Raw genomic sequence first — 10,305 nt, 5'->3', positions numbered from 1 at the left:
CTACACTTTCCCCAAGTATCACTTATTCTCCCACCACACCCAACCCGCTTGATTATGTAAGACCCTCCCTCTCCTTGTTTGCTTTGTAAAAAAAAAAAAAAAAAAAAAATAAAATCAGGAACTGAACCCAGCTGCTTCTTGTTTCTGAGGTAATTGCCAGCATTTCCACAGCTGCTTCAGGGATGGGTTGAGGTTTTAAGTGGCTGGGGTGGCTTTTCTTTTTTGCTTGTGCTTAGTTTCTGACCTTGTACAGTGGTATCTACTGCCAAAGCAATGAGGACCTCCCTGGTAATGTGAAAGTGACTTGGTCCTAAGCAGGATTCTTCAGGAAGCAGGAAAGGATTCATCACATCTGCAGCAGAAAAGGTACAAGTTAAGGTTTTATTGTGAGGTGTATATGCTAACTTGTAATCAGACACACATGCCATGTTTCTTTAGCAGGTTAACTTGCAAGTGTTTTAGAAGGCTTTTGGTCACCATCTGGATATAGAAGAAGCAATCAAACCTTGCCTGAATAACACTGGGGAAATTGCTCCCTGATTATCAATGTATACTGTCTGGTTTAAGTTGCATAAAATACACTGAAAGAATTATCTCAAAACTGCAAAGCCAAGCAATCTGAAGACTGACTTAGAATTGTATAATTGTGCTTCTAAGTGCATACTTGTTCTGGTGCTGTCTGGTGATTTATTGTTACATACTGTTTGTTTTTTTCTTCATCCGTGCTCAGAACACTCTAAAAAAATATTTTATTCTGTTTAGCATAAAATCTTGTTTCATGTCAGAACTTTAGAGACAAAATCTGGTGTTCTCAGAAATATCCAGTATCTTTAACTGTATGGCTGTCTTTGCTCTTGCACTTACCTTGCTTCTAATGGCTACTTTACCATGGGACTCTGTGGCACTGCTAGAAAGTGCATCCCATGCACTAGAGGAAGGGCAGGGTCCTGTGGATTAAAAATAAAGACTACAAATATAGATTGTCTGCCACAGGAAGATTAAAGCTTTTAAATGAATTTGTATAAGAAATGGCTTGTGCTCTGCTGATTTGGAATATGGGCAGATCTGCTGTATGCCTCTGTATCCTTGCTCAGCAGAAATCTTGGCTAGGACAAGGGACACTGCAGGCCAGGCTATGTGGAGAAGCTTTGCTTACTCAGAGCTGCATGTACATCTGCAGCTGCTCTTTTTTTGCTGTTTAGCTTTATAAAAGTAAAGATAAGTTAATCTTCATCTCCAGAGACATGTAAGACCTTGCCTGAGTCTTTCATTCTTGAAGTCTAGATGCCAGGGATGTCACAGTGTCAGAGCCACAGTCAGAGCTTTTTTTGGGGGGTCACACAGTGAAGTCACGGCGCTGTTACAGCTGGAACTGACAAAACTACAAGTGTGCCCAGTCGTAAGTTCAGGCTGGTGTCTGCCTGCCTTGGGGCTGGGAAGTGGGAGAACCATGAAGAGCAATGCTCCTGTGGTTCACTCGTCTGAAATGGGGAGAACTGACTGTGTACCTTTGTTATTTCAGTCCTGACTCTCTTCTGTCCTTGTTATTAAAAAAAACAAACTAAAAGGCAGGGCACATTTGGTTTCTGGTGTTAACTTTAAGGGAAGCATGCCCTGAGAAATGGTTTGAGATTGAATACTAAAATTAAGAGTTACCATGGATGGTTTTGGGGAAAACTGATATGCTGTTCTCAGTCACAAATGCAAAGGCTCAGAGGAAGCCAGAGAGGTGCATTGGAGACCTGCTTGCCCCCCTTTTGTGTGTTAACTGAAAGGTTACTGATATACTCAGTTTTTATGGCACTGACAGGATGAACGTGGGCATGAGTTTAAATATCACAACTGGATCATCTGACTGCTGGTTCTACCAGTTTGAGAAATAAACCCTGACAGAGAAGTGCAGTGAGTTTAGTGAGAAATTGTGGTAAGAGAAGGTGGTGGGTTTTATTTTTTCCTCTTTTAAAATACCAAAGACTTTTGCTTTGTCATCTCTTTTTCCCCTCCTCTTTGTCATCTCTTTTTCCCCTCCTCTTAATAGCTCTGTGCATTGGTTAGTCTGCTTTGGAAAACAGAAGGGTAAAATGCATGTTTGTACATGTAATTTATCTTAAGTACTTCTATTGACTTTAAATTATTATTAACAATTTTCTATGCATGGACTTCTATGGCCTTAGAAAATATTATTTTCTGCAGAGCCCTTACTTCTCAGTGACTTGTGACTGTGCAATTTTGTTGTCTTTTCACAACAGAACACAAAATTGGTATGGAACTCCTGATATTTGTTACACTGATTCATGGGTAACTTTTTGTACTGGAAGATTCTCCAGGAACCATGCTTGTGTAAGCTTAAGCATTTCTGGAAATGATATAAACTACCTGATTATTTTAATTGATCCAGAAATGATCTGACTAGCATTGTGGGCAGGTGCCTTGCCCTCTACTGCTTGTGTGAAAAAAGGATTATGTACTGTTTGGTTATAGGATGGCATCTTTTTAACTTTCACATCCCTCATGGTTTTTTTCCCTGCAGTAGCTGGGAACATAATCTGGTAATGTCTTAGTCACTGTCTGTGAGCTTGCTGCTTTGGGATACTTTAACAGATAAAGGAAAAGGAATTCTACAGTAGGTGAATGGGTGTGTTCTATGAAGTAAATCTATAAGCAATTACTTTCAGTTCCAGGTAATTTTAACGTAACTTGGTAATTTATGTGTATAATTTGGTGGAAAAAAAATGGAAATTACATTTTATAGATATGTAAAATATCTAGGCCACAGCATAATTTAGTGCTCAAATTTCCCTTCTATTTGATTATTTTTGAAGACTCCAGCTACTTTAAGGTCTTAAAAGTTACTTTTCAAACTGTGCTTCAACAGTCTAGTTTTACATTGTTTGAAACTTTACCTAATGGGTGTCAATATTACAAAAAAGTAATGATTATATATTATGTACTATATTATATATTAGTCTTACCTATAAGCATAGAGTAAAGTAAATTCGTAGGGATATCTAGTGGAACTTGTTATCTACTGTCTGTACATCTGTGTGAATCACTCTGCTTGAAGTAAAAGGTTTTTTGTTTTTCTCCAGACGTATGCAAATTCACCACTGGGCAGAAGAGGGAATTAAACACCAGTACCAAAACTTCTCAAAGTACTCTCAAAACCTTGAGAGTAGTTGTACTCCCAAGCACAGTGTGCTTCTGTCTACCAAGTAATTTTTAGGTAAATGCCTACTTGGGAATAGTGCAGAAAAAGGTCTTTCAAAAAAAAAACCAAACCCTATGAACTGTGTAAATTTACTCAGCCTCTCCTATTTTTGAAATAAATTGCTTCCATGTGTGTTCTACTATTTCTAGGTGGACCTCCTGAAGCTATTCCAGTATAATTCACTTCCAACTTATATAATAGAGTAAAAATATCTCATCTGCTAGTATATGTCCAAACGGACTCAGAATTGTACATTCAGGACCACTTCATAAAGAAAACTTGGTTGAACAAAGAGAAACAGATGTTTCCTGCCTAGTAACATGAAGTGAGTTAGGGTGTTGGACGGATGTCCAGGATTGCAGTTGCTATGATATTCTCTCCAAGCAGCTTCAGGACTAAAGATTTTGATTTTCAGCAGCTTTAGGAGGGGGCCAGCATCCACTGTAGATGCAATTGCAAGAGCAGAATGTGAGAGGGGAGACAAGGATTGTGAGGCCAGGAATCAGCAATAAGTGACTGTGTACATGGAGGCTTTGGTCTCAGTGTCAGTCCCTCGGGGTGCCCACCTCACCACACGGTGGCAAGGGCTCTGGGGTGGCACTGGAACCTCAAGCACAGTGGCTCAGGTGCTCAGGTTTGTGCTGTTGGCATGCTGAGTTGTGGCGGTTTGTCAGCTGCCAGTATCCAAGTGAAGTTACCGTAGGCTGCCTTGCATGTCTCGCCCTGACTGAAGGCATGCTGAGAGTCCTCAAAAATCCAGACCAAGACATTTTATGGCCACAGAAACAATAAAAGAAGATAGGGGGTGTGTGTATATAAATAATGCAAAGGCCTCCTGTCTCTCCAAAATGCAAGGCAGCTGTGGCCTCTTTTGTGGCTACGTGTTTTTCTTGTGGATAATGGTTCCTCTTTGCAGATTATTTCCCCCCCACACCCCAGGGCCAGTTCTGCTTCTTCTGGACCACTGTTAATATCCCAGTTTTCCAGTTTCATTTTACAAGCTAGACTAAGTGTCTGGAAACCGAGGTTCATAGTACAGGTGGAAATCAGGGTCCCCCACTTGCACAGAGAGTGCTACAGACACCTGTCTATATGCCACCTCCTAAGTATTCACTTGACAATGGTCAGGGCTCCTCAGCAAGACAGGTAAAGTTCATGAGGCAACAAGACATGGAGCCATGCATTTGTCCTGAAATGTTAAAAAGCTTGTTTTTCATGCCTACTTTTATGACTTTTTCTTTATTTTGTTACATGAATAATTTGAGAAAGGTGATCTTTTATTTACAATCAGATTTACTGCTTAGCAAAGAAGCCCATGTAGCACTTTTTTTTTTTAATGTGTTTTTTTTTTGTCACAGAGGGAGTTTTTGCTCCAGATTGTTTCTATGTCAGAATAGTGCAGAGCAGTGATGGGTTCAAAAGAGGTAAATCTTTGCTTCATCAGCACTCTGTATAAAACCAGAGTGACTGATGCAGTCTGGAGTTCTCTCCTGAAGGCATCATGCAGGAGGCTGGTGCTGGAAATAGAAAAATTAGTAGAACAATAGTGGGCAGACTAGCACCCCAAAATCACACTGTTTGAGCTGATTTCTGATGAATTTCTGTCAATCTTCTGCTTCCACAAGGTTTCTAGAGAGAGATTTTACAAAGTGAAACCAAGGGAGGGGTCAGGGCAGAAATCACCAGCAAAAGCCTTAATGTGAGGGCTTTTATCTACTGATTAATGGTATGGCTTGTGATTACACTTTGAAAATGGTGACAAGAAAAACTGATACAGTGATTGTGTTACATGGTCTACATCCAGAATAGTCATCTACTTTGACTTTTTAGTATTATTTTGCTAGGAAGAAATGTGCTTATAGAGAACATTCAGGCAAATATTATTTTCACTGATTTGTGGTTGTTTCTGGTTTTAAAGAGCAGAGCAATAGGTACCTTGAGAAAGTTGGAACTATGTTACATTAAAATGAAGTTTGATTTAGGACTAAAACTAGGGGTTTTTTGTTTTTCTGTGGAGATTGGAGTGCATTTACATTAGTCATGCTACTGCATAAGGAAGAGGAAGTTGCATTTGGGAGACTAGTGGAATTAAAGAAATGGGAAAGTTATTTTTAGGCTCAAGTTTTCTGTTTTTTCAGTATTTTGTCTGGGCAAGAAAACTGGAAACAAATTGAACACTGGGGATTCATGAAGAGGAGAAGCTGTTTGTAACAACCTCATGGGACTGATGAAGTTTGTGAACTGCTTACCACTCATTTTACTTGTTTGAGTTTCCAGGGAAGGTTAAGAGATGTGAACCCACTTTTAATCGGCTGCAGCTCTCCACTGCTGTTACCCCCTCTGCATGTATGACCTCAAGGTCTCCCACCCCTGCAGCAGGGAGTTTGTTCCCTCTGAGCTAGCTGATCCATGCAACTCCAGAACACTGTTCTCTGGCACATTTCTCTTTTCAACTATCATATAAAATAGGAGCAGATGGGACACCTTACAGGTTATGAAGAGGTTGAGAGTGCAGGTGGCAGAATATAGGAAAATACAGACCTTTATTTCTAACCTCAGTTTTTCAGTAGTGCAGTGAGCAATTGCATCCAGTAGATACAGTTCTTAGTTTATAACAGTAAGGTTGAAATTATACAAATACAAGAAAACTTTTACAGCTAACTTATACTTACAGAAAAATAGAGGAAAGAATTGTGTGTTAACTTACATTTCCAACCCTTGATCTATTACTGTGATTTCACAGACACTGTTCTCAACACATTCCAGTAAACAGTTAAGGTAGATCCATCAGAGTCTGTTTTTTTGCTTCTGATGTTCAAGCCAGTGACTGAAGACATTGGTAGCCTTTGTTTGAAAAAGCTTGTACTTTGTAGAAATGCACTGTGCTTGCCTCTACAGGTTTTTTCCCAGGAGTTTCTGCAATGCATAATCTCAATACTGATGATTTAGCTACTACCTTGACAGGTTGGTGGTGGCTCATTTTCAAAAGCCATTCTCTAGCCACAATTGGGATAACTCTGGTGCTCTCCAGCTGTTCTCTGCTACTGTTTCCTAGGGTGTGACAGCTCTTCTGAATTTTGGCTTCTGAAACTTCTTAAAGCATTTCTCACTTCTGTCCCTAAGCCTGCTGAGAAGGTATTTTTAAAATAAGGACAGAATTAATTTATTGACTTCTTAAATATTTCTGTGACTCTTCTACTAATTTGTTTCTGTTGGCATGGTAAGTATGTGCATAACTATAAGGAAAAATCCCCACCTGAAGTGTCCTGGGCTGTCTGACCCCCAGTGCACACTGAGGCTTGAATAATACTTTTCAGTGGACTGTGCAGCAGTTTCGTTAGGAGTTCATTGACACTGGGCTGGATGTGTGTCATCCATTTTGATGTCAGAAAAGACACTCTAGGCTGTCAGTATTGCTGCTGCTGTTTTTGTGGAGGTAAAGATACAAGCTGATCCACTTAAAACTGGGGGCAGTGAGCAAGAGTGTCCATGGGAAAGCAGTGAAGGAGTTGCTTAGAATGCGGCTCAGCTTCATGTGGCAGCTGCTGTCCAGTCCTTCCCACACAGCCTGGGCACATGAGGGTGGCACTGGGCACTACCTGAACCCAGCACACACAGATCCAGCAGCTTGTGAGAGCATGCCTGTGAAGAACTAGTGCAGGGGTGGGAGGAGGAAAGGACTGCGTAGCAGAACTTTTGCTGTTAAAAAGAAATCGGTGAAGGAAATTTAAGTTTTCTGTTACACAGGTTACATGAAATCATTAAGTCCTATGCACCATCTGCATTCAGCCATCGGGGTTCTGGGTCACTTAACATGGTATTAATGCTGCATTAATAAGGAACAGCTTAAACATAAAATAGAGAGCATTATGTTTATGACAGTTATATAAGTCATTCAACAGATTATTGCAGTTAAATGAAAACTACTGCCACTTAATCTAGTCACAAAACAGTATAGTGATTCTTAGATTTATCATAATTAGGACAACATTAAGTAATTTCTGTTTGTTCTTGTTTCTTTGCAAATGAGATTGAAGTATACCTTACAAAGATGGCATATCTATCTGCATGACTTCCAGGTGCATGAATTCTGTTTGTCTGCTAATCCCTTTCTGGCTCCGGATTTTTTTGGCAGCTAAGCATTTCCTGGGGTGCACTGTAATAACAGGCAGCTGTTCTGTCAGCTCCACTGAAAAAGGAGATAATATGGCAGACAGCATTCACTTTTCCCCAGACCCATTTCTTACAGTTCCCCACATTGATTTAAGTAACTGCTCTTAGTGGATGATGTAATTTGTGTAGAACCAGGATGGATTTTTTGGGAACAAGCATAAACATTATCTGCTGCAGAAAAGGCATTGTGCAGTAGCTTGCAATCAAATCACATGTGAGGAGTTGATGTGTTTGCATGGAGGAATGGCTATTTCAGTACAGCTGAATATTCCCACAGACTTTAATCTGGAAGAAGGCTCTGCCCAGTGTTGAACAGGCCCTTCTGGATTAAGGATTTTCATCTCTGTCCCAGTCATCTTGTCAGCCTGGGGATTTAAACTAAAGAGCATATCTAATGAGGTGCTGAGTTTTCTGGGTATCGTTTGACTTGGTGTCTTGCTGAAGTCTTTGGCCTCTCCTCTGAGAGGCTGAACATCCTCAGCCACTCCTGAGAGAATTCAGCTTTTTTTAGTCTGTGATGGAAGCTAATACCCACAGTGGCATTGAGCACTCTGTGCTGGAACATATTTCATGTGCCAGCATTCTGGCTTGAACTTCCCTGCTTGAGTCACCCATGTGAAGTAGGAGGTGCCTAAGGATAATTAGGCTAATTAGACAGTTTAATGCTTTGATATGTCTAGACAGTGTTATAAGGAGATATCTTTTAGAAAGGCTCAATACTCGGAAATTAGCCATTTTGGGATTGATGATTCATGGAGTCTGTCCTTCAGTTTATGAGTGTTAAATGCCTAATGCTGACTACAAAACTTCCTCCCAAGTAAATATTTTCATTAAAAAATCAGTCTTCCTATTTTTATTTTTACTTGCAGACATGAACAAGTCTTCTAAGTGAAGAAATTATGATTTATTTGCAAAACATATTTCCGAGCCCCAGTCTAGCTTTTATGTTTTTCTCTAAATCTAACTAAATTCTTTTGCACTGAAGTTGCATTATCCCCTGGGCTGGTAACTTTTGGGAAGTTGTATGTGAATCCAGTTTATCTCCAGAGCTGCAGCATAACAGCTGCATTCTTACGTCTGTACCTGGATAAACTCTTGCTTTAAGTAATCTTGGATCACTGGGATGGAAACCATGTGATGGACTGCTGCTCAGTGTTTAGTCTTTCAACAGCTCTTTGATGCTTGCACTTTTATCCATTTACTGCTCTTCTCTAAGTGTGCTGTGTAGGGTGGTGTTCAGTGCTGTTGTAACCTTTAGTTGTGTGGTACCTGAAATCAGTAAAGCAATGGTAATAGCCCTGTGGCTCCTCAGTAGGAATGCAGTTCTGTCCTTTGGAAATGAAGAGCTGCCTCGATATAAAACTAAATGGTGCTCAAGGTTTAAAAAACAGACACCTTGTAAGCATACCTGTGGGCAGGATATGGTTCCTAGGCTGAAAGAGGAAGGGATTTCAGCCAGCTCTGAAAAACTGTGGAGAAGGGAAGCACAGCTGACTTGCCAGCTACTGAAGTCCTTGAAGTTGATTTAATCCTGATGTCAGGCACTCTTTCCAACATGGGCAAACAGCCCATAATGTAAACTCTGGGGATGAAACTGAGTTTGGTGGTCACTTGCATGTCTTGAGGCATGAAAGCAAACTTGTGGTTAAAGCATCTGTCAGGGGATTAGGAAGGTCTAAAGTTGAAAGCAATGATCTTCTAGGAAAACATAACAAGCATCCTCTTAGTAAAAAGCGTGCATGGCTGCTGTACCGAGCACTGGCCGTGCACATCATCACCTTGAGTCACCCCTGGAGGTACAGCGTGACTCCCTGGGCTCCCATGCTGCTACCCACTTGTGCCACCTAAAGGCTCCATCCAGGGCCCCCTAATAAATGTGGGTCTGGCATGGGCTGGGGGCAGGTTTCCTCTTTCTCGTAGCACTGTACCAGGCCAGCCTTGCTAACAGTATCCTCATTTGATGAGAAACTGAAAGACAACATAAACCCACTCTTGGATGGGAAAGGGGGCAGTGACTTCTTGTTGCTCCTGAAGCAAGGGATATATTGCCTTCTCCCATCACACAGACAGCTTTTTAACTCTGCTTGTAATCCTGCCCAAATTGGCTCAAACTTGTTTTCTGAGTGCTTCTTTCCATTTAGTTTTGTCAAGCTCTTGGAGGAACTGAAAAACAACTTAGGGAAAATTTTACCTGAAAGTTTCAGAAATTTGATCTCTGTATGAAGTGAGGCCAAGAAGACTGTAGATACCCCAAACTTGCGTGTAAAAAACTTCCTTAGTAACATGGACTGAAGCCTTTCCATGCTTCAGTCTTGCTTCTGGATGAATTTGAGTTCTCCAGGCTTCAAATTCACAGTTCAAGATTCTTGGAAACCTTCCAGTTAAATGTGTGATGCTTCTGTTACCAGCTCCAATACTTTGTGAGACAAGTAGGGGAGCAGGTCAGGTGGAATTCTTGGGCATTTCTCCTCAGGAGAGTAACTGACAGCAGTGGTGACAATGGGTTTGAGACAGAAATACAAATTAAGGATTTCCTTGCTTCTTAATTTCTTGTGGCTATTCATGCAGAGATGCTAGTCAAAATCTACCCTTTTTTATTTTATTTTTTATATTTCAACTCACCCTCAAGACTGTATATGGTTGTTAATTTGTTGATATTGTGTTGTGTGGCTCTTAGGAATTCATGAAAAAAATTTTGTTTGCACAACTACTGGTTGAATTGTTAGATCTATAAAAATGCAAATGCTCTGAAGTTCATGGATCTTATTTAAAATATCCCAGCCAAGCTTCATTAGAAGAAATTTTCTTGTATCTATTATGTTTTCCAGACTATCTCCTTAAAACATGTGTAATGCTGTGATTCCTCAGTGTGCTTTCCCTAGATGAAATTAAAATATTTTAATATCAGTTGTGTGTGACAGCCA

General features: G+C 40.4%; 1 protein-coding gene across 2 annotated transcripts in view; it reads left to right on the top strand.

The window, feature by feature from the left end:
• Positions 1–260: 260 nt before the first annotated feature.
• LNX1 (ligand of numb-protein X 1) overlaps positions 261–10,305 on the top strand; it is a 216,561-nt gene continuing 206,516 nt past the window's right edge. For both annotated transcript variants that reach the window (XM_088056665.1, XM_088056661.1), the window contains exon 1: positions 261–366. The gene's annotated coding sequence lies outside the window, so the exon portion shown is untranslated. The remainder of the gene's footprint in view (positions 367–10,305) is intronic.

This window comes from Pseudopodoces humilis, chromosome 6 (genome assembly GCF_049639895.1).
Source record: "Pseudopodoces humilis isolate 2021_Gansu_Grassland_sample_001 chromosome 6, ASM4963989v1, whole genome shotgun sequence".
Classification (NCBI taxonomy): domain Eukaryota; kingdom Metazoa; phylum Chordata; class Aves; order Passeriformes; family Paridae; genus Pseudopodoces; species Pseudopodoces humilis.
The sequence above is the reverse complement of the archived record's forward strand: the minus strand, read 5'-3'. Positions and strand labels throughout refer to the sequence as shown.